The following is a 25,330-nucleotide window of genomic DNA, read 5'->3' on the forward strand; positions in this document are numbered from 1 at the left end:
AGTGAGAGGTCGATACTCGATTGAATGTGGGAATACCACTGTTTCAACATGAGTATCATCCCACACTAAATCCCATGGACATGTTACGAATGTTAGTCTTAGTCATACATGGCATTTAGCTTCCGGAGAGATATTTTCCAGAACCATTCTTCCCATCCACCTATATTTATTTTTGGCAATAACTGATATTCTCGACCAACTCGAGGGACCACGCTAATGGTATTGTTTTCCTGTGTTCATCATCATTACATTAATAGGTGTTCTTATAATATATCCTGACACTTTATGACTCCTATGATTATATGGGAACATAAGTTTTTTTATAAACAAAGACTTCTAGATAAATCAATAAAGGAATCAAATTAATCAACCTCCTATTTATTAGTGCTAACGATACCGTAATCTACAAACCAGAACTAAACACCCGAAGGAAATTAATTAAAGTCAATTAAACGCGCCCAATACCTTAAGATAAATAGCATCGGTTATAAATGGATAAGCAATAAAACACAATGGAGTTAAATCTGCGGTCAGACTGGAGACTACACGCATAGCACTGCAGACCAGTTTAATTATACACGGGCTTCTTAGCAGGTATCGACAGATCTGTTTCTCCGAACTAAATTGCTGGCCACAGATATTAAATCTTGGCACAGGCTTTAGTGGTATTTGCTGAAATATATGCGATAGTCTTTAGATGGCTAGATTAGGTCGGAACGTTAAATTCTCTTTAAGCACCTTTCCTTGAATGGCTTCAACTGTGGTTTAAATACGTAGATAATATTAAGTAGTACCTACTTTAAACAGACATTTCTTATATTACCTTTTTTGTAGAGGCGCGCGTAGTAAATTATACAAAAAGAAAACATTGATATGTAATTTAGAATTAACTTTAGAACTTAAGGTAAAAAAATATATAAATTTCTTAATAATATAAGGAACGGTTATGGTTTAAGCCCAGAAAATTACTAACAAATGTGCTCTAAAGTATAAGATAAGTTAAACTTGCAGAGCTTCGCAAAATAAATTTAAAAAAGTCGTATACATGGACATCTTTATAACGCAGATTAGAGCAAGCTGAATCTCGCAGCATTACTGAAGCTTGTAACCGGAAAATACCAACATAATTACAATAATATTTAGCTTGGAATTAACCAAGCTACATATGTAACTTAAGACTCAGTAAGTGTTCAGTAGTTTATTAAGGAGTCAGTCTAAAATCTACACTAATTACAATATTCATCGAAAATTTTACACTGAACTGATTCTGCTGAAATCATTTCTATCACCTAATTTGAATGAATATTCGTGGTAATATACCCAAATATTATAACAAATTGTCGAACCAATATATTGTAGATAGTGGAATGCTTTACTATTCAAGTCACTTACAAAATATTGTAGAGAATAGAGATACAACTTACAAGACACCTTACCCTTTCACGTCACTTACATATTTATTCTAATAGCTTCAAGAATAAACCAAACTATTTCCATGAATAAAAATGAATTTGTCTCGTCTAATTGGTGTGCTCTTGTACCTTGAGAGCGGCTGCAGCGCAATTGCACTTCTAGCCGACTCGATAGCTCTTCAAGCAAGAATGACTCCTTCGTGCCAAATTGGCCAAGATATCTTATATTAAATTGAACACAACATTGTGATCGTAACATTGTTAACAGATGTCTTGTTTTATTTACTTTATGTGATACGAAATAACGGAATTTTAGTTTTGATTTTGGGACATACTTTTCTGCAGTGGTTTGTGAAGTTGGTATTTTTTTACTTAGATCTATCATCTAACGTATCTCATATAACAACTATCAAGTTAAATTAAAATTAAATTGTATAGATATAGTTATTAGATATAAAATAAAACAATCCACTGGTATTCTGTATCAACCTTCTATACTTAAAATAAAAATTGGAAGCCTCCGTCATCTAAATTCCATTTCGGTGAAACTTTTCAGAGCATAAACAAACTTTGACATTTATGACCTCACTTTTGTCATAAAGTTGTATTTTATTTTCTTTCTTCATTATTATTTAGCATGTACTTGTGAATTGTGTAAAATAAAAGCGGATAACTTTAAAAATACGAGAGTCAAAATATATGCTAAGTGCAAATCGTTGTCGGTAAATCTACAAAGTTCATTTATATACTGTCACTTCTATTACGTTAGTACTGTTAAGTATTCTGTGCTTCTATTGAGTACTACAGCACTATAGCTTGAGTTATAAGTATAAGTATGTACTATGTAGTATATAAAAGTACGCACGTTCAATTACTCGCTGCATTCCAGTAGTCATACTTAATGATACTCGCATTACGTGTATCCAGTTCACACCGTTATGAATATCTACTTCACGTCCGTTTATATTATATGCACTTTCTGTGTATAATACAACTCATATTCTAAGAAATGTCATTTTAATAAAAAATGCTGCGGAAATTCTACCTTTTACTCCAGCAATTCTGGCCTGCGTTCTGAATTCTGATGCACATAACCGGTAACACAATGAAGCATATCTACCTTCTACAACTTACAATTAATTTCGAATACCAGAAAAAGTATATTTTATATCATCACAATATTACAGAATATTGGAAGTTTCGTAGATGCATATTTCATCCTTCCTACATTAAATTATGTAGGTACCTACCTATATACAGTCCGTCATCATTGAATTAAATCGCAATTTACTGAGCCCTACAGAACAAAAAACTTGCAGTTTTTTCTGTGCCATGTGTAACATAGATGGTACTAAACGATAGTGTAGCCTGTATTCACTCTGGAGTCTGAAGCGGACTCATTTGGTGCGGTCCTTGCCCCGGTGCGCTAATTAGTTGCGTTTAGACTTTAGATACATCTTCCACTGACCCATATACCTTATCTCGACGATTACGTAATTTTGCATTCTGTGTACGGTGTACCTACTTTCATTGGAATTTCCTGTTTGTAACATGTTTATTGTATAGTGAGGATTAGGTAACATTTCTTTATATTGTTATTTGATTGCTATTTTCGCTATTCCAGCTATTTTGCTGTTATAAATTTAATAAATTAAGCCGTTTTATTTATGACACTCTATCTGAATAAATTATAATATTTTAATTCGTAAGTATGTACAATAATTTACAATATACGATAGATTCGGTTTCCCACAAAACATATAGTATTTAACATAGGATTTATTCTAATTTATTTTCCTTTATATAACGGAAGCCACTTACATTCTATTGTTAAATTCAATGTCGATCTCAGCTAATATTAAAGGCTAGATAGTTTGTTACACGCAAATTGATCATACTATGCCACAAACGCTCTCACTTTATCACAATGTTCGACGACCATTAAATTGTTTAATGCTTTGGTAAGGCCAAAATGGCTTAATACAACACGCAAAAAGCCCCCTGACCTTTTCATCTTTCTCATTCCCACAATTTTGCTTACGTTTCTCTTTACACCATTCTTACAAATTAATAATAATTCCGTCCTTTTGACCCTTGCGTTGTTCGTGTTACATAAAAATGTCAGTAATATAAAAGATTCCGATATGTCAGCGATCCAAAATAAATGCCACAAGACAGATTGGAAATCAGTAAAACGATTTCATACGCTATCCTTTTAGAACCCTAATAAATAGATCTGTCATACATCGTACGAATAAACATAAATCGTATGAAAATGAAACAGCGTTCCTATCGAACTGAAGTGGTGCCGAAGGGCCCTCGTAAATAAGGGATCTGTACACCTGTCCTCGGAAAATCTCAGAATATTACTCCATCTGTTTACTTCGCATCGAAAACAAAGGTCACGATGGTATTGATTTTGGTGCTAGATGCGAGGTTGGTCTGAATATGTCAGTCAAACTGTTGCGACTTGCGACTGCCGCAAGCTTCGCTTTGAACTAAAGTTTCTACTTTTGTACAACTGTAAGAAAGCTCTATATGTATAATATGTAGGTATGTACATTTAAATTTGAAGATGTAGTACACTTGAATGCATTGTCTCGAACATTTGAATGGTCTCATAAATAAAATGGTATAACTATCAAGTGAAACTACAACTAAGTTACGTATACTTAGTCATATTAACTTTCTCGAAAAATCTTATGTTTAACGAAGACTCGTTAAATACATCCGGCCTTCGCAGATACAAGTTGATCTGTTCTAAGTAGGGATGTAACGATACATGATTTTGCCGATACGATACCGATACCGATATTTGTAGTAATGTATCGGCGATACCGATACCGATACCGATATCGATGGCTTGGTAGAAAAATAAATAGTGAATTATGCATAAAAAGTTACCAACATTTAACAGAGACAACTGTTAATCGTATTCTTTTAAATAAAAATGCCAAATCAAAAAACAACAAAACCATTTATTTTAGTATTATTATTTTACGAAGTCAGTTAAACTAAGTAATACACATACAATCAGTACCTAATAAAAGTTTACTAATTGGTAGTTTTTTCAGAAAACAAAGTGCGCACGCGCGGGCGGCCTCCCGCATCGTTCATTGGGCGCGGATTTTTGAATTATTTGATATCAAAAAATTGGTTGTTTGTAAAGTAGGTTTACGATCGAGATGTTTACGTGATAACATAATGCAGTGGCAGCGCTCGAGATGAGACGGGAGATCGGTCCGTCTCTCTCTCGTTATACCTGCGATCGCGCTCGTGAGGTTTTGGTGTGACACAAGTTTATGAACATGTCACCCGACTAAAACGATTTTAAAAACGTTATCACGTTAAAAATTAAAAAAATTCGAAATTATTTCTTTCTTTCCTTTACATAAACAAATTTGTGATTGGAACACTCCTAGTAAGCAAATAAAATGCTTGTGTCAGGAGGTTCCGCTCTTCCTTAACACTATTACAGAAACAGAAATAAAACAATATGAATGAATACAATGCAAAAACATAAAAGAAAAGAAAGAATTTAATAAAAAAATATCGGTATCGGTTGATTTATTATCGGCGATACCGATATATCGGCTTGCCGATATATCGGCCGATATATCGGTATCGGTATCGGTATCGTTACATCCCTAGTTCTAAGTAAGTTTTGTTACTGTTCGGTGAAACCAAATAAGAGAAGATATTATGTAGGTTACTTAAATTTCGCAACAAAATCTCTGGTTGAATAACATTTAAAAAAGCAATCAAAAACGACGTGGTCTATAATTGAAAATGGCAAAAGTCTTTTAATTTTTTATAACATTACGTAGAATATGAAAACTGATGAGGTAGATGACTGATAAGAATTGAAAACGTGCCAAGATTGCACGTGAATGAAAGTCTATAAAACGTTTTTGCGAGTTTCCAACTTTTATAATATTATTCGTGCAAAATTTATGAGCTTTTTTGTCGGACGAAAATTGTAAGCTCCAAATTGTTTTGTTCAAACAATGGGAAACACCTGAAATTTGGTGACAGAGGTGCTTGTTTTGTTAAACGTGTTTAACGTTTACATTGTTGCAATTGTATGATTATACAGGAGTTATGTGACAACCCTACGCTATATGTAATGTGAAGCGCTGACGATGTGCTTTCGATCGTGAGAACGTCTTATTCCTATAGATTATAATATTAGAATTAAAAGATATTGTGAAGCATCGTGCTCATGATAACACGTACTTGTAATTTTACTTTTTAATTAAAATCATTTAAAATATATGATTTTTTTTTATTAATTCACTGTAAAGTGAATTTAACTGGCGCAGTCGGTAGGATACTCGGGTCGCCCGGCGGGAAGATATCCGAAATAAATATCGGTTCCGAGGCCCCGCGCGGCCGACCGGTTTTTTTAAAAACCCAAACGAGTATCCAGAACATCAGCAGTATCCAGCCATCGATACGGAAACCATGTTAATGTGAGTTGCACAGAATTATTTTATTGTGTTGCTTTCCTATATTATATTCCTATATTAATTTTAGAATAAACCTTCACGATTTTCCATCCTAGGAAATCCCGGGGTACCGAGGCTGTTAATAGCCAACAGTCCTCAAGAAATAGTTTAGTTGATAGTATAAGAAGTATTGATAGTTTTAATATGTCATTTGACACGGAAGAAATTTTTAAATGCTTAAGGGTGGTCCCAGATTTTGATGGTAACCCCCATGTATTAACAAGATTTATTAAAATATGCGACCAATTAGTTATTAAATATATAAAAGATGACCCCGAGGCCACTCTTTCTAATTTATCGCTGATAAATGGCATTTTAAATAAAATCACGGGACCAGCGGCACGCCTCATTAATACTAACGGTATTCCTGATAGTTGGGGGGGAATCCGTGAGGCCCTAGTTAACAATTTTTCTGACCAGAGGGACGAGACGGCTCTGTATAATGATATAGCGTCACAAACCCAGGGCGGCAGCTCGCCCCAAGAGTTTTATGATAGATTACAGTCTTTATTCAGTACCATGATGACTTACGTAACTTTACATGAATCTCTTAAAAGTACTATAGACGCAAAACGTGACCTATATAAAAAATTGACGAAACAAGCTTTTGTTAGGGGTCTTAAAGAACCCCTCGGGTCCCGTATACGATGTATGAGGCCCGAAACAATAGAAAAAGCATTAGAGTATGTTCAGGAGGAATTAAATACAATTTACTTACAACAAAGAAACGATGCTTCATCCAAATTTAGTAATTCGAATTATAATAATGTACCTAAGTCTATATATAATAATTCATTAATGCCGTCACCCAATTTTCATGTACCCAAGCCTCTCTATGTACCTCAACCATATATGTTTCCTCCTAAAGTCCGACCAAACCCACCGTATCAATTTAGAATGCCTGTTCAAAACCAGCAGCATGTTCCTAGAATGCCCACACGTACCCAACAAATATTCCGAGCTATTCCACCTAACTATAACCCCCATAGCAACGTATTCCGATTACCACAACGTCCTCAACCAAATTATTATAAAGGTCCAACGCCAATGAGTGGCGTGAGTCATTATGTCACGAAGGAATCACCCTCGACTGGACATGACTGGCGTAAGCATGGTAACCCACCACCTACTAACTATTTTAAAACTCGTGATGTCCATGTAAATGAATGTGTGCCATATGAATATTACTCTCCATACTATGACTACTATGACGCTGACTATAACAACTATTATGTTGACTATGCCGACGATAATTACTCTAACTATGACGCGATTTATGATCAAAATTACGACATGCCATCAGAAAACGTATGTGAAATTAATGAAAGAAATGATACTAACCAACAAACTGACTCGACAGACAATGAGAATTTTCCGAAGGCCAGCCTCACAAGAAAGCCAAGATAGAAATTAATTTGCAGACACAAAGGCAGTTACCGTACATACAGATTTTAAACCCACCATTAAAACTTTTATTAGACACAGGAGCTAATCAGTCATTTATAAGTCCCGAAGCGGTCCAAAAGTTTTATTCAAATATAAGATTAAATTACGATCCTTTCGAAGTCACTAATATACATGCAACTACTAGAAACGATTTCTCTATTACTATACCATGTTTCAAAGAGTTTCAAGAGACTGATAAAATTACACTTTTTGTATATAAGTTTCACGACGTATTTGACGGACTTATAGGCCTAGATTTGCTCGAAAAATTGGAATCGAAAATTGACTTAAAAACTCGACAGTTTATTACGCGTAATGCCACTAACCCTATTAAAATGTATAATTCGTCCAATGTAAATTTATATGAATGCGTTTTACCAGCGGAGTCTTCCAAATTACTTAAATTACCCGTTAATGTACCAAATGGTGACACTTTAATACCAGAACAATTTATATCAAATTGCGTTATACCTTATTGTTTAACATCGGTTAAAAATAACAGAGGAATTTTAGAGGTTCGTAATCCAACTCAACATGATATCATTTTCTCAATGGATAGACATGTCTCCGGTGAAATATATAATACAGAATTATTTAATTCAAATAAGTTATCAACCCGTACATCAGACGTTATATCTCGGTTACGTACAGATCATTTAAATCAGGAAGAGCGAGCTAACTTAGAAAGATTAGTTGCACAGTATTCAGACGTTTTCTATATAGAAGATGAACCACTTACATTTACTAATAAAATAAAACATCGCATACGAACCACGGACGAAGTACCGATTCATACTAAAAGCTATTGGTATCCATTTGTACATAGAAATGAAGTTAGAGATCAAATTCAAAAAATGTTAAGTCAAGGTATAATAAGACCTTCAGACTCAGCCTGGAGCTCACCAATTTGGATTGTTCCCAAAAAGGCAGACGCTTCAGGGAAGCAGAAATGGAGATTAGTCGTAGATTTTCGTAAATTAAACGAAAAAACTATTGACGACAAATATCCTATACCTAACATTACTGACGTCCTTGACAAATTAGGCAAGTGTCAATACTTTAGTACACTAGATTTAGCTAGCGGGTTTCTACAAGTTGAGATGGATCCTAATGATATTTCTAAAACTGCGTTTAGCGTGGAACATGGGCATTTCGAATTTTTGAGAATGCCCATGGGACTTAAGAATTCTCCGTCCACCTTTCAGAGGGTTATGGACAATGTCTTGCGCGGTCTACAGAACGAAATATGCCTAGTTTACTTAGATGACATTATAGTCTTTAGCACCAGTTTACAAGAACATATTGTTAACCTTAAAAAAGTATTCCAACGTCTACGTGAGTCAAATTTTAAAATCCAAATGGACAAATCCGAATTTCTTAGGTTAGAAACTGCATATTTGGGTCACATAATTAGTAGAGACGGAATTAAACCAAACCCAGATAAAATTAGAGCTGTAACTAAATACCCTATTCCAAAAACTTCTAAAGAAATAAAGCAATTTTTAGGTCTTCTAGGTTATTACAGAAAATTTATCCCTGACTTTGCCCGTGTTACAAAACCGTTAACTAGATGTTTGAAAAAAGGTAGTAAAATTACTCTAGATTCAGAATACGTCAATTGTTTCGAAAAATGTAAAACACTTCTATTGAATGACCCCATATTACAATACCCAGATTTTACGAAAGAGTTTATACTTACGACTGATGCATCCAACGTAGCTATTGGTGCCATATTATCCCAAGGCCCAATCGGTTCTGACAAACCTATTTCATATGCTTCGCGTACTTTAAATGATAGTGAAATGAATTACAGTACCATTGAAAAAGAGTTATTGGCAATTGTATGGGCAACAAAATACTTCCGACCGTACTTATTTGGCAGAAAGTTCAAAATTATAACAGACCATAAGCCCTTACAATGGATAATGAATCTTAAGGAACCGAACTCTCGGCTGACTCGTTGGCGCCTTAAGCTTTCTGAATATGACTATACGATAGTTTATAAGAAAGGTAAATGTAACACGAACGCGGACGCATTGTCGCGTATAGAATTGCATAATGAAAACGTAGAATCTATGATAGTGAATATTTCTGACTCTGAATCGACTGTAACTGCACCTGATGACAGACCATTAAATAGTAGATCATCGACTGTTTCTGCACCTGACGACAGACCTTTAATTAGCCAATCATCGACAGATACTGCCCCCTCCTTAAGAGCTTACGGTACAGACGAAACTCTTAACATTAATAAACCAGAGGGCACAAAACATACTAGCCGTGAAAATCCTATTCTTGACATTCCTATAAGTGATGACCCACTTAACACATTTCGTAAACAGATATTTATAAAAATCACGAATAACTCACCTTCAACGAAACCTACCATAAAGAAACCATTTGAAACATTCCTACGTGTCTCAGTACAAATTAACGAAGACAGCTTACAAGAAAACATTGTAGAACTGATTAAGAAGTATGTAGATCCTAAAATTCGTACTGCAATTTTGGTCAATCCTGTTAGTAAAATGTTCGATATAGTACCTTTAATCCAAAATACTTTTAAAAATTCATGTATGAAATTATTTCTTGTTAAGCGACAGATTGAAGATATAACTGATTATTTAGTCCAACAAGATACTATTCGAAAATATCACGAAGGTAAAACGAACCATCGCGGTATTAACGAGACTTACCTTTCCTTGTCCCAACGATACTTCTGGCCTAAAATGAAAACCGACATAACAAGTTACATAAATACATGCCCAATTTGCAACAGTGCAAAATACGACCGTAACCCTGTACGCCCAGTGTTTAAAATTGTGCCTCCTCCTTCTAAACCATTTGAGATTGTTCATGCTGACGTATTGACTCTAGAACAGGATAAGTATCTGACTATTATTGACTCATTCTCTAAATATGCTCAAGCGTACCGAATAAGCGACAGTACCGCACCGAATATCATTAAAACATTGTTACTTTTCATGACGCACCATGGTTCACCTATGTCGATAACTACTGACCGAGGTACTGAATTTACAAATCAAATATTTTCCGAATTTGTACGTCTGCATAAGATTAATCATCATATGATTGCTCCTCATACCCCCAACGAAAACGGTATGATAGAACGCTTCCATAGCACCCTTATCGAGCATATAAGAATATTGAAATTAAAGAATAAAAATGAAACTGCAGCAAATTTAGTGCCATACGCGATCTTAGCATATAATAGTTCTGTACACAGTCTGACTAAATGCCGACCTTATGATGTAATTACAGGACATTATGACCCTAGAGACCCAACTGACTTAAATTTATCGGAAAGACTTTTACAACAATACATACATAACCATCGCATTAATATGGAGACAGTTTATAAATTAATACACGACTCATCATTCGCAGAACGTGAAGCAATTATGACGCGACATAATACCCGGAGAGAACCTGAGATTGACTATGCACCTGATCAAGAAGTATATATACGTAATCCGATAGCCGCGAGGCAAAAGTTAGCTTCACGATTCATAAAAGACAAAGTTGTGTCTAATTTACCGATACATGTATATACTTCCAAAAAACGCTTACCTGTTTCGAAATCCCGACTCAAACGTACTCCAAAACCCACTACTTCCCTTTAACCTAGGCCTGATAAACGTTATCACCCATTACCATACCTTTTTACACTATATAAGACGACATTGATTTAAAAATTAATTTAGCTAGAAAGTAAATGTTAGAGTTTGAAAAGAATTTTGATAATCGTACATTATAAGATACTATATACACGTACATTATAAAATTAGGGTTCAACATTTGAACGGAAAATTGGATAACGCATCGTCCTTTAAAACCAGGGCGTGTAAAACGTGGCTTGTTAAACGCTATAAAGTTCTACAGAATAACCAGGTCCCTTAGACGATAATATTAAAGATTTACTTTTAGTTATAAGAAATATAGAGGATAGTTTAGCTTTTACGCGTACATCGCGAGCGCGAAATGTTATGTTAGGTATAGATATATTACGTAGTATAATTCGAACTGGATCATACTTTAGTAAAAAAAAAGAATAGTAATTATATTTAGATTCCCCATTATAACTCCTCACACTTATAACCTTTACAAACTATCCGTCTTGCCTAATCTTACAAATCATATCATCATACCTCCCTATCCCTACCTACATAGCAACCAATAAAGATATTTATGTGTACATAGAGGCTGAATGCCCGAAGTTGAGCAATCGGTTTCTATGTGAAGAGACCTTAAACCACCATACAAGAAGTTCACCCGACTGTATTGCAAACCTCATCACCACGCCAGAGATATCCAGCGACTCTAAATCCACCTGCCTAACATTAACTAAGCCAGCAATGGAGAAATTGGACGACAGTCACTACACCATTATTTTCCCACATCTCACAAAAGTTGAATTATCCTGCAATCATAAGGAATACCTTCATCTCCAAGGCAGTTTCATAGCAACGTTACCTACAAGCTGCTCTCTACGTACTGACGACCTCACTATTACAAATATTAATAATGAAATTAAAGATACAACTACAAAAATTTTAATTGCACCAATCAGTAATATTTCGACGAGAACGCTAAAAACCTTGGGACTGCACTCCATCAACCTACAGGGATTACACAACCTATAGAAGCAAATAGAGGTATATACGACGGTCGCCCCTGAGAGAGAGTTCGCCATCTACCATACGACAATACCACTTTACATCTTTCTACTGTGCGCAGCGGCCACTTCAATGTTCCTGTGCTATCGTCGCTACAGATCAAAGAAAATGAACATTCAGAGATCAAATAATACATCAGCCCCAGAAGTTGATCCTGCCGCAACATTTTCACCCAATGTCCTAAAATAGTTGTGGATCTGCGGGGGGAGGAGTTATGTGACAACCCTACGCTATATGTAATGTGAAGCGCTGACGATGTGCTTTCGATCGTGAGAACGTCTTATTCCTATAGATTATAATATTAGAATTAAAAGATATTGTGAAGCATCGTGCTCATGATAACACGTACTTGTAATTTTACTTTTTAATTAAAATCATTTAAAATATATGATTTTTTTTTATTAATTCACTGTAAAGTGAATTTAACTCAGGAGAGCTCTATATTTTATTAGCATAATTAATATAAATAATACAAAAAATAAACATTAAAGTTTCGATTCATAAGGTGAGCTTTTCTAAAACTTTTAATATTCGCAGCTTAGACCCAGTGCGATTAAAAATATATTTTCATACTAAGTATTTTGGATATTTAAAAATGTTCCAGAAGCCACCGACTATCAAGCAAACATTCACCACAAGCTAGCCACCCACGTACAAAGAATATCGCAGTCACATCACACACAATAAAGATTACCATTCACACATCGCACGCGACAGTTCGGAAAGAAGTCAAAACGCGTGTTCGAACAATAATAAATCATTCAACAGCACGTGCTATAACGGTTTAGGAAATTGATATGCTCCTTGCCAATAATGGCATAATCCCTCGTTAATATTCTGCTTTGTGTTAAGCTGCAGCGGTTATTGGTAGGCCTAACCTTTAACCATTGTTTGAATTAAACGAATTAGAATAACGTTCTATTAAACCGAAGATAATTGTGATACGAATAATAATATAATTGTTTACTTTAATTATATTTTATTTTGCAACTATTTGAGAAAAGGTATTTAATGAAAAGGTATTTTGATTTCAGAAAAATTAAGAATAGTTTAAACAGAACCACAAAAAAGCCCAACAAATGCAATCAATAGCCTCTTTCGTGATGTAATTTATTAATAACATTATAACACAATAACCAAGTGATACCAGTCAGTTCACATGCATTAATAAAGACACTTTCTTGGTACACATGACGTAAGCTGTAACAATAGTGAATAATGTTCTTCATTGTAACAATGTTAATACAACGCATGCTTGAGACACGCGCCACTAACATCCTACTTATGAACTTATCGCTACTGGACCAAATGTTTTGTTTTATATTTCATACAAAGTGGTCTATTTTAAATTCTTCAGTTGAGTTTTATCTGTATTTAAAATACAAGCAGCAATTATGAACACTATGTTATAGTTTGTGGGCACGTTTGAGAAGTCAGGGCTTAGAGTCAATAGTACATTGAAAGTATTATTTAATATAATCAATTGATTAATGTGCAGTTAAAATATGACGCCCACATGGAGACTTGCCATATCAATATTCTAAAAAAAAACTTCGTCAGCACAATGCACTTACAACTATAAATAATTAACCTATGTTTAGTTTTCATTCGAGACAAAATCATCAAAATAACATTGAGAATTTTTTGTAAGCGATCTTGCGATGATGCGTCTTTCCAAACTATACAAGGCCAGTACGCAACGGTGTGAAACTAATCACGTATAGTTTGGAAATAACTTTTTTACAAAGTTCTTCCAATCTATACAACAGCAGTACGCAAATACTCGCGTATACTTTGTAGTGAAGTAAGTAAGAATAGCGCTCCAAAACATACAGCGCCAGTGCGTACTGCGTATGCGGACTAATCGTGTATGTTTCGGAGTAAGCGCGGCGTCTTTCCATTGCTCGCGTTTATAATATAATTGTATTGCTGTTTTGAAATCTATTATTAAAATGCATGTGTATTGTGTATATTATAATGTTGCGTACTGATCGTATATTTTTTGTATCGAGGATGCTTGCGTCTTCGTTCCCGACTATACTGCACGACTTACAATTGACAATAGTGCTAAAATGTAAGAATCTAATAAGTCCAGAAGAAGACGGTTGCGAGGCGACGGAGCCCCGCTTCGCGGGGCTCCTTTTTTGTGTAGTTAAAACACGAACCTAACCTAACCCATAGGTAACCCTTATATCTGTTACCTATTTATTTTTCTAAGCTTACCTAATAATATTTTTATTCCATATTTTACTGAATCAATCAAGAAGAATAAAAGTAGATAGATATAGCTGTACAAGTCTTTGATTGCCTATATATTTATTATTTCGCTCAAGCGTAAGTGGTGTAGTAGCTATATTTAGTTATACATATTTTGCGTACTGATCGTGTATAGTTTGGAACGAAGAAGCAAGAATCCGTGTTACAAAGTATACACGACCAGTACACAGTATTACCATTATTTCCTACAGTAGTGCGACGAATGTACTTGTGCAGAGAAACGGAGGGGAACTGGCGGGGGTCGGGCGACGCGGGCCGCGTAAAGCAAACACGCTTAGTTTGCTTTACCTAGCGCGAAAGGATGACGCAGTCGTATTTTTTGTGTAATAATTTTATTATACATAGGTACTTACATATTCTATTATGGCGCGCACAAACTGTTCGGTTTACGGATGTAAATCTACATTGAAATCCCAGAAGGAAACAATATTTCAGAAAGATTGTATTAATTGTATCTGTTGAATTAAAATCAAAGCTATGTTTATATGTTGTCCTCATTATTTTCTAATCAGATTGTACATCCCAATGCATTACTTAGTTAAATGTTATAATATACAATTAAGAACATCCAAAAATAAAGTGTCCACGTAAATAATATTTAGCAGTGCAATATCTGTAATTATATATTTATGAACAAATAATTACATCAGATTTAATAATCGCAATTATTTTGAATGTACATATGAATAAAGATTTCATCATAATATTAATAATCACAATTGTTTTATTTCCCATTTGTTGCAACCCTAGCGTATTTTCGTGTGGCAGCGTCATTACCTACGCTGGCGGCGGCATCGCGCGACATCAAAGGCGATTCCCTACTGTAGGAAATAATGGTAATACTGTGACCAGTACGCAAAATTCGTGTATATATTGTAATAACAAACTTAAAAACAACATTACAAAGTATACACGAGCAGTTTCCTATGGTTGCGTTCTGGCTATGTATAGTTTGGAAATACGCTGCGATGATTAGGAATGTGTTGTTACACGAATTATAAAAAAACAAAGTAAATATTTTTATTTGTTGGTCCTTCACACAGAGTAATAAAATCCATAAAACATTAAACAAAACATTTAATACTTACGATATTTGACAATAAAAAATGATGTAAGACTTTAATTTACTAAATTATCACTCATAACTGAAACACAACGATTTGAATAAAGTCGTAATTTTTAACACATGTAACAGTAATAAACGCATACAATAGCCGAGACATATTTTGAGCAGCCTATAAAACACTCCCTACTGTTTCATAACACGAATGACTAATAAAGTTTACATCTGTAATCAATGTTAATATAGATTTTACTTCTGTCTATTACATCGTATTATACTATGGTATTATTATCACTCACTTCCGTGTTAGATCTATGAGAATGATGTGAAACTTTAGAGGTAGAGCAATCATTAAAGTTGAAATTTAAAGTTTTTAAATTCGCCATTAGCAAATATAAATACCTATGAATAATATTTTTAGTATGATCACAGAGATAACTAGAGGTCTACTTAACTTGATACATTTCGCTTAAATGCAAATATTTTACTATACTTAATAATAATAAGCACCTATTATATATAAAATATAAATTATTTCTTTAACTCAAATAGAACAATTCAGTTAAAATGAAAGCATCTCAACTCTGTTTGCAAAGTTCATTTTGTCAGTTCAAACTAAAACTGTAAAATTTAAGACAGCTCTTACAAGTATTAAGTCCAATAAAAATAACCCTTTGAATTGTATAAAAAGAAAATATCTTTAATTTACACTAAGCCTCACCCGCGGCGCCGCTCCCAAAGTAGTTAAGCTAACATAATAAAATGAAACTCTAAATTAGCTCCTCGTTTTACAAGCAATAAATTTAATAGGCAGAGGGTGCTTTAGTCAAAGAAATTTAAACTCGACGACAATTCTGTTGCCGCACGGAGGGCGTCAAAATCATACCGGCTAATCTATTTTGACCGTTTATTTAATATACCAACCCCTTTCAATATGTTCAAGAATAAAATTTAATTATGTATTAAAGTGTTTTTAGTCGGCAGTTACTTTTTTTTCAAACTTTTGCTCTAACAAATTTATTGTCAGTTACCAACATAAAATAGATATAGATATAAATTATCAAGAACAATATCAATATTTATTTCAAATTAGATATTGATATTTTGATACTTTTATAAATCTACTACTCGAAAAGACATATTACAGACAGGTACAGTACGCAACTTTATTCCAATTCAATTACCACGAAACAGCTGTAATCTATCTCGACCGCAAAAATGAAATTGGATTCGAAATAAAACATGTATTGTCCCTCGTTACTTTTATACAAACATCCATCATGCCAGGAGCTAGAAACGTTATTTATTTTATAACAAAAACAATGAGATTGTCTGTTTTCAATATTGGTTATGAACTGACCTTACAGGTAATGGATTCAGGAGGAATAAATTAAAGATAGCGATAAGTTATAAACATTTTATTAATCATCTATACAAACATCAGCCATAATCGAATAATCTACAATAATAATTTACAGTCTTTCAAATTAATACTTACAACATTCCATTTGAAACAAATTTAATAAATAAGCGAATCTTTTTAAATGCGAAATTTGGTATCGTTATTGTACAAAAGTTACACAACTATTAACACTATGAGGTCTATTTACAACATCGGACGACATATTTCATTCAAAATTTTCACAACAAAGCGACATGATCAACAAATGCCTACCGATACCGTTACAAAATGAGATCGTTCTTTTGTTATTTACAACTATGTTTTACACCAGGTACGTTTGGACTGTGTGTTGCAAAACCACAGATTGTGGGTGATTGTGGCGGCCTTGGAAATCATTAGAGGAATAATCAGAATCTATTGTGGAGTATATGTGCTCGGATAGCGGGCGATCGCACGGCGAGCGTTCGGCGGAATTCGCAGACTTGCCGCAAAGCGTTTGACAAGTGCTGTTTAATACCGATGCGTCCATTGTGTACGTATTGGAATTCCTTCCGTAATTGAGTCTTTCAACTTGTGACCGCGCCGCTTAGACGACGGCATCGCGTACCGTAACCTTTCCCAAAAACGTTTCTCTTTCCACGTTATTTCTAAACCCGTTTTTAAATACGACTTCAACTCCGGATCTCGCGGTGCGAGCCCTACGGAGACAATTATTAATTTATGTGGAGTCTTACGAAGCGCTCGCTGTAAAGCTTGTCGGAATTCAATCTGAGACCATTCCGTTAAGATAAAGTTCTTTGTCAGAACAACTATTATACGCCTCGAGGCATCGGTCGCTTCGACAACTAAGTCAGGAAACTGAGCGTACGTCGCTTCAAATTGTGGAACGTCTCTATAATGTAAACATAGATGGTACGACGGATAACCGTTCTCGAGCTCCCGCGCTAAAGATTCTATAACGAATTCTTCGTCTTTTGGGCTATAGCAAATATAAGCGTCATAAAGCTTATCAGCATCGTTAAGAGCGCCCGCAAGGGGAAAGAGCTTAATGCCGCAATTTGAGTACAACCACATTCTGCAGGCGTATCTAAACGTGAACACTAAAACTAATATTAATAAAATAAGCATAAAACCAGTAAGGACCGAAGCCAGTAATGGTATATTGTTGGAAACGAAAAACGCACTCATCATTGAATTGTCACTGATTTCACTGCAAACTGTCACATTTAAATTTAATTGTTTCTTCGGTAAATTAGCCTTTTCATTTAAACACCACAAGTTACGTATATCTATAACTTTTTCAACATTTTGTGATATGTAAGTTAGGAATCCTTGTAAATATTTACAATTACAGGACCATAAGTTATTACCGACATACAACGTTTGTAGTTTTTTGTTATTGTCCAAATGCCAAAGGCCAAAATTTACGAGTCTATTTCCGTCCAGGCGTAAAACTTCTAAAGAACCCAAAAAGGTGAATGTTAAGTTCGAAATAAACTCAATGACGTTGTTTTGTAAATACAGTTCTTTTAAATTATTTAGTTTTGAAAACTCAAGGCCCTGTAGGCGTTTTAATTTGTTATTGTCTAAATGTAATATTCTTAAATCACCTAGTTCACGAAATGTATTGTTTTGAATTGTGAATATATTGCTCGAATTAAGATAAATAACTAAAGCTTTTCGCATTAGTTCAAATGAAGTTTCATTAAGTTCTTTATACGAATTACCGTCTAAGTAAATATGAGTCGCGGCTGATGGAATGTCACGAGGTACCATATCAGATTGTTTCGCAGAACAATCTACAACATTCGTCGACTTTGTCGAATCATGATAACAAGAACAGTCATGCGGACAAACGGCTTTGCAGTTGCAAAACGTAAAATCACAACAATTACAATCATCTGGACAATGGCTGTCAAATTTACAAAGGAAATCTTTTACATGTAAAGTACTAACGGGTTGATTCTTGACACCACGAACGTAAGATTCTTTACATACGACATTATTTAAATCCATCACGAACGGGTATTGTCGGGAAGTAACGGAATTTATGAGTAAAAGCCATTTCATTGTACAGTCGCACCGAAAAGGGTTAGCGCTAATATAAAACTGTGGTAACGTCTTATCATCTAATCTCGCGATGCGCAAACTATTCGCGTCCAATGTCTCAATTTTATTAGCGTACATGTCCACACGCGTCAGATTTGTTTTGTCTACAAACGTATCTGGTTCTATAGTCGTTATTTCATTATTGTTCACAAACAACAATTCGATGCTATTTGGAATAGACATTGCCGATAAAGCTACGATCCGATTGTGGCTCGCGTCTAATGTCTTTACGCGTAGCTCGCTTTGAATTTTATAATAATTACCCAGAATTTCGATAAAATTAGCGTGAATGTCTAACCACTTCAAATTGGGCGGCACAAAGGCGTAATCAAACCAAACTAAATGATTTTCCGACAGATTAAGCCATAACAACTTCGTCAAAGATACAAATACTCCATTAATGTCCGAAATGAAGTTACCATCGAGTCGAACGGCTTCCAATTGCGAATTTCTTTGAAACGTTTCAGTACCGATGGACTGTATTTTATTTTTCGCCAGATTAAGTACTTGCAGGCTAGGCATTCCCCAGAACATGCCCGCTGTGAGGTTTCCAATTTGATTTTCGATTAAACGCAAACCAGTTAACTGTGATAAATTTTGAAACGAACTGTTCGTAATTTCCGTTAATAAATTTTCACCCAAGTCTAATGACTTCAAAAACGGTAACTGTAATATAGCTTGGGGAACGTTGGTTAATTTGTTTGAACTCAAATCTAATTCTTTTAAATCGGAGCAATTTTTAAACGCGTTTTCACTGACGTACGCCAATAAATTATTGTTAAGGTTTAATTTGTTCAGTATAAAAAGTCCATTAAACATATGATCTTCAATTGTTCTGAGTTTGTTTAAACCTAAATTCAGAGTATGTAAATTAAAAAGTGGTGAAAATGCATTATCTTCAATGTACCCTATTGAGTTATTAATTAAATTAAGGTTCTGCAAAAAGAACAAGTCTTTGAACATATTCTGTGAGATTCGAGCGATAGCATTGTGAGACAGGTCGAGCACGATTAATCTTATTAGACCGCCAAACGTTTCATCTTCTATGTGGTCGCCCCTCAATTTATTCACTGAAAGATCTAAAACAAGTAACTGATCCAACCTGTTAAATATTCTTTTGGGCAATATTTCCAGTTCATTGTTTCTCATATAAATTTCACGAATTTCCCTCGTGTTTTGAAATAAACCTTCTGGTAGATAATTTATAGCGTTGTCTGAGAGATTTACAACTTTTAACGATAGAAGGTCACTGAAAACTCCTGCGGGCAATTCGCTTATTTTATTGTTTTGCAAGTAAAGTTGTGTGAGTCGTCGCAAGTGTAGTATTTCGGAATCAGCTGGTAGAGACATGATGTCGTTGTAGCTCAGATCAATAGTCTGCAAGGTGGAACCACATTTGTGACCGAAACCCAATTCATCGACAAACTTTATCTTATTGCGAGTTAAATTCAAAGAAATTATATTTTCCAAGGCGCAAAATAAGTCAGATGGTATTTTTCTGATATTGTTATGTCCCAAGTCCAAAGTATGTAACTCCCTGAGACCGTTGAATGCGCCGAAAGACATCTCCATCTCCTTATTATAGCCCCATTCATTATTCATGGTGCGTAACTGCAGCGACTTCAAACCGCGTAGACCTTCGAACACATTTCCAGGGAGGCGGAGAATTTTACAATTAGAAATGGTGATCTCTGCCAAGTCCTTCATTTTGCTAAACTGGTGGTCCTTTAGCGTACTTTCAAGCAGTTCCAAGCCGCAGTGGACTGCAAGCTGCTCCGCGCCATCCGAGTGCATCGAACCGACCACGTCCCGGTCTGACGACAGCGTCCGTACATTGCACTCCACACCGTTCTTGCCGGCCACTCGAACACAAGCATCTGCAGCGTCAGGCGCTCCCGTGAGCGCCGCGCCCATCACTAAACAAAAGAATATCACGCTAATTATCATTTTAAACCGCACTTTGTCCATTTCATTTTCACTTGTCAACTTGTTTTTATGAATGAAAGTTTAGTTCGTTTTTCACGTGTGATCATATTAAAACACGACGCGCGATTTGTACGGGGATACGTTTCGATTACAACGAATTTGTGTGGGATAAATAGAGCAATGCACGAGTCTCATTGTAAAGTATAGACGCGATCCCCCTTCGGCGGCGGACCCGCGACTGCCGCGTACAATGAAACGCCATGAATGCGCGGCAACTAGCGAGGGAATGGGTCGCACCATCGCATTTCTATTGCCGCATATCAAATAGTCCCCGTATTTATGGTATTAGATGAAAAAATATTTAGTTACATGTTACGGCCGTTAAAACCATTTAATATACCTAACCGGTAAGGTTTAGTTTTACTATACAAACTTATTCTTAAACCATAGGCTTTATGTTGTTTTAAATTCCGATTTGCCAGGTAACATACGTATGCTGAAAGAACTGCAATTCATAACTAAGTTTCCTGTAGGTAAATAGGAAGACAATGCCATGCCATGTATTGATATATTATCTATCCTCTATGAACCTATCTAGATAACTACGTTAAAGATTATAATATGTATGATTTATATAAGTTTTTTTTTGCTTACTGAAATACCGAAAAAAAAATTATGGTTTAAAAATACCTTGCCTATTACAATTTCCTTTTTCGTCGTCGTCTTTTGTTTTATAAATATATTGTATCTTTTTGATTTAAACACTAATAAACATATTTGACTCTACATTTATTCGAAAACTCTACCAGACGTAAAACTCTATAATATAAAGAAGATATAAAGGCATTAATAGTAAAGATAATGTGGCCTCGATGTATACATATTACATAAACTACATAAACATGAACGCAAGACAGACTTAATAAGGAATAATAATAATTATGAAAAATGTGAATAATATGTATTTCCCTTTTTATACTATCCTATTTAGTATTTATCATGTCTCGTTGATTGTGAGCGTTGCTTAGTATTGACAAAAGGCGTACGGATTTTCCTTTAATTGGGTACTAACTTTATTGGGTATTAAATTAGGCAGGTTCAGTCCGAATTATGGCAACAAATTTACTTTTAATTAATTTCTATATTAGTATGCATAGAGATACCACAAAGCACAATGATACCTAAGTTTTATTATTTTACTGTGGGATTATCAATAGATATAAAAAGTAGACCAAGTTTCTTATTATATGCGCTATACATCAGCGAAAGTTCCGTCATCATCGGTATAGCCGCTCCAGAGATTAGCCGGAGCAAGCAAACAAAAAACTGGTATTTTTTTAAGGGGAATAATAAAACGAGCGACTGAAAATAAAGTGAGCGACTGATTATGAGATACTGATTTAATAACTTGAGCGGCATGAATTTGAGTAATCGACAAATAAACTAAACAAGCAACGAATATTAGTTGATAATAAAATACAGATTGAGCGTACTAAAGGAGGATTGTGATTAATCCATTTGATATACTTATTAGAATTCTAGCTGTGTGATAACATTACTATATGAGCGACTAAATTACTAGTTGAGCGAATAGATTACTAAGTGAGCGACTAAATTACGCTCATCTAGTGCGACTAAAAACACTAGAATAAATTGTTCAAATAGTTATTAGAAAAAACTTTCAAAAACAAATTGAACTGATAGTACCTACTCTGTCAATTATAGTATTTTTTAAAGTAATTTTTCTATTCGAAATACCTTTAATGTTTGTTAGTTGCTGATCTATTAATTATTTTTCATCGCTTGCAGTCAATCGCTCACTTAGTAATTCCGTTACCCCAATTAATTATTTTTGCTTACTAAAACTTTAATTTACAGTCACTCGTTTAAATACTACCCTTTTTTTAATATATGTAGTTAAGTAGTAAGAGAATTTCATTGTAATCGGTTCAGTAGTATTTGCGTGAAAGAATAACAAACATCCATCCATCCTCACAAACTTTGGCATAATTTTAGTAGGATAGTAGGATGTTTCCGGTCCTTGTCCAATTCAATCGATTTTCTTGAAAAATCGTAAATTTTTCAAAAAATTCAATTCCTTTGAATACTTAATATACCTATATTGTTTGATAATTTTGTATGCATGTAGATTAATTTATGTGATTGGGAATTGTGAGGAGAAATAAATAAGGGTCATTTTCAAAATATTTGTACGTCACGAAATTGTCAGTAAACTGTTTCGTTAGGAAATGTCAGGAAGTTGTAAAAGTAAGGCTGTATTCAGAATAAGGTAATATTACATATAAAAAAGTAAGAAGTCACTAGTTAAAAAAAATATATATTTTTGTTACAAAATAATCAACAAACAATCAATTTTTATAATTCTCTGTTTGCTTTTCCTTTTCTTTTCTTCTATCATTAGCTTCTTTCCATTTTTGTCTTCGAGCTTCTTTTTCACTGTCATTAAGATCTGATATTTTTCTTTGTCTTTGTTTCACTTTCTCGAGGTGTTTTTTCCTTTTCTTTTCATATTTTTCAGGGTTTTGCTTTTTTAGTTTTTCAATGTATTTTTTTGCCGTTCGGCACCGGTTAGCGGCATTCTGAAACTAAAAAAAGCTGTTGGATATATGTATTTTGAATAAAAATAAAAACAAAAGTAAGCATCACTCGTGTGGGTGGAAAAGCGATCAACAGTAAATGCAATAAGGCAAGCGTTATCCCATCAGAAACCACTTGTAAAATTGGAGGCCAAGACTCACTGATCCGCTTTCACTATAAAAAAGTTATCAGATCCCAGGAAAAGTCAAGTCCCTAAGGCCGACTTTACTAACCCTACATCATGGTTTAAAAAAGTATGGCCTGTAGTTACAAAAAAATAATCTTGAGAGATTTATTGTTTTTCTCCTTTATTTTTATTCGTTACATTAATTTAACACACATTTTAATATCTTATTTTCATACTTTACACATGAGACCACAGCTTTACCGTCTACAATTTACTGACGTCAGTAAATGTCAAGAAATTGTTCGTCAGTAACATGTAAAAAATAACCTAAGAAATACTTTTACACAAAACATAATCACATTTACCATTAGATTGAAAGTGTAATCTATTACTCTAGTCATAATTTAAGTATATTACAATTGCGGTAGGTGTATTCTTCAAAATGTACTTACTTTTGTTGAGAATACGTCGTTAGGAAATTGTAACTAAATTTTTTGCACAGCACACTACTGGACTTCTTCCATGTCTGGACGACGAACAAAATGGCGGCGCGTTAATGTGACCTTACTTTTCGTGACATGACCAGTGCTGCCAATGATTAGAGTTAGATTCCTCTTCTTTGTGATACAAGAAGTTGGTTAATTATGTCAATAAATCAGTGTCACGAAATTGTAACGATTGATAGGGACATTTTTATAATATGTAATTCTTCGTTTATTTAAGGTAATTTAAATAGTTTAATCTATCAGATATAACACTTGAAACATTGCTTTTTAATTATGATACAAAAAAATAGGAAGTTTCATACAAAAATTCTGATAAAAATATTGGTTTTCATTGTCGTCCACATAGGGGACAATAAAAAAATGTATGGAGCTTTTTTTGTTACTTTATTTTCACATTAAATTTATGTAAGAATTTGAATCGCAATTCATTGCTTTTTATCAGAAATGATATGCAGTATGCTTAAGTTTAGTCTGTAAAACGTTAACAATGATTTATTTCAGTCGTAACCATATTTTTTTCGAAGATTTTTTAGGGGGACAAACATTTTGTAGTAATGTACAATTATTTTGAAAACGACTCATAAATGATTTGATTTGATTTGATTTTGATTTTGATATATTTTACAAAAGTATAGAATGAAGGAATTTTCTTATACAATATTATAATAGCAAAGAATAAATAGGTTTATTTTAGTGGTATTTGTGTGGATGCAAAACTAAAATTTTCAAGATACTTTATGCAACGCCATCTAGTTCCGTTTGGTTTGCTTTCGACATCCTCCTACCTCGTATACCTAATATATTGGCCGATTAAGAAGAGCTGGAACGTCAACACATTTAAACATTGCACATGTGTAGTGTCTGTGAAGACGCGCGCGGCGTGACGTCATACTGCATACGCACCATGAAAAGCGTAGATGAAAAGTCTGTCTGTCTCTCTCGCGCGCAGACTAGCTTATGAGGGTGAGGGGACAATTATTGAAGTGAAACTTCTTTATCGGGGTTGGACAAAAACTTAGTGTAACATTTTTGCGTTACGCCGTACGCGTGACATTTTTGCGTTACGCCGTACGCGTGACATTTTTGCGTTACGCCATACTCGTGACATTTTTAAGGTCATAAAGAAGTTTCACTTCTTACGTGTGTACTCTAGTACACGTATACATTTCTTTTTTGTTTTTATGTTGCAATTGTTTATAAATACAGGGTGATGTAATTTAAACAAAGACGTTAGGTATATATCTACTACTAACTATATT

The 25,330-nt window shown here is 34.4% G+C and overlaps 1 pseudogene; it reads right to left on the reverse strand.

The window, feature by feature from the left end:
• Positions 1 to 16,806: 16,806 nt before the first annotated feature.
• Positions 16,807 to 21,129, reverse strand: LOC149902996 (toll-like receptor 7 pseudogene; annotated as a pseudogene).
• Between the last annotated feature and the right edge of the window lie 4,201 nt (positions 21,130 to 25,330).

The sequence above is a fragment of the Colias eurytheme genome, chromosome 14 (assembly GCF_061535395.1).
Source record: "Colias eurytheme isolate Ceu_HAF_F1 chromosome 14, ilColEury1 Martin Lab GWU primary, whole genome shotgun sequence".
NCBI lineage: Eukaryota > Metazoa > Arthropoda > Insecta > Lepidoptera > Pieridae > Colias > Colias eurytheme.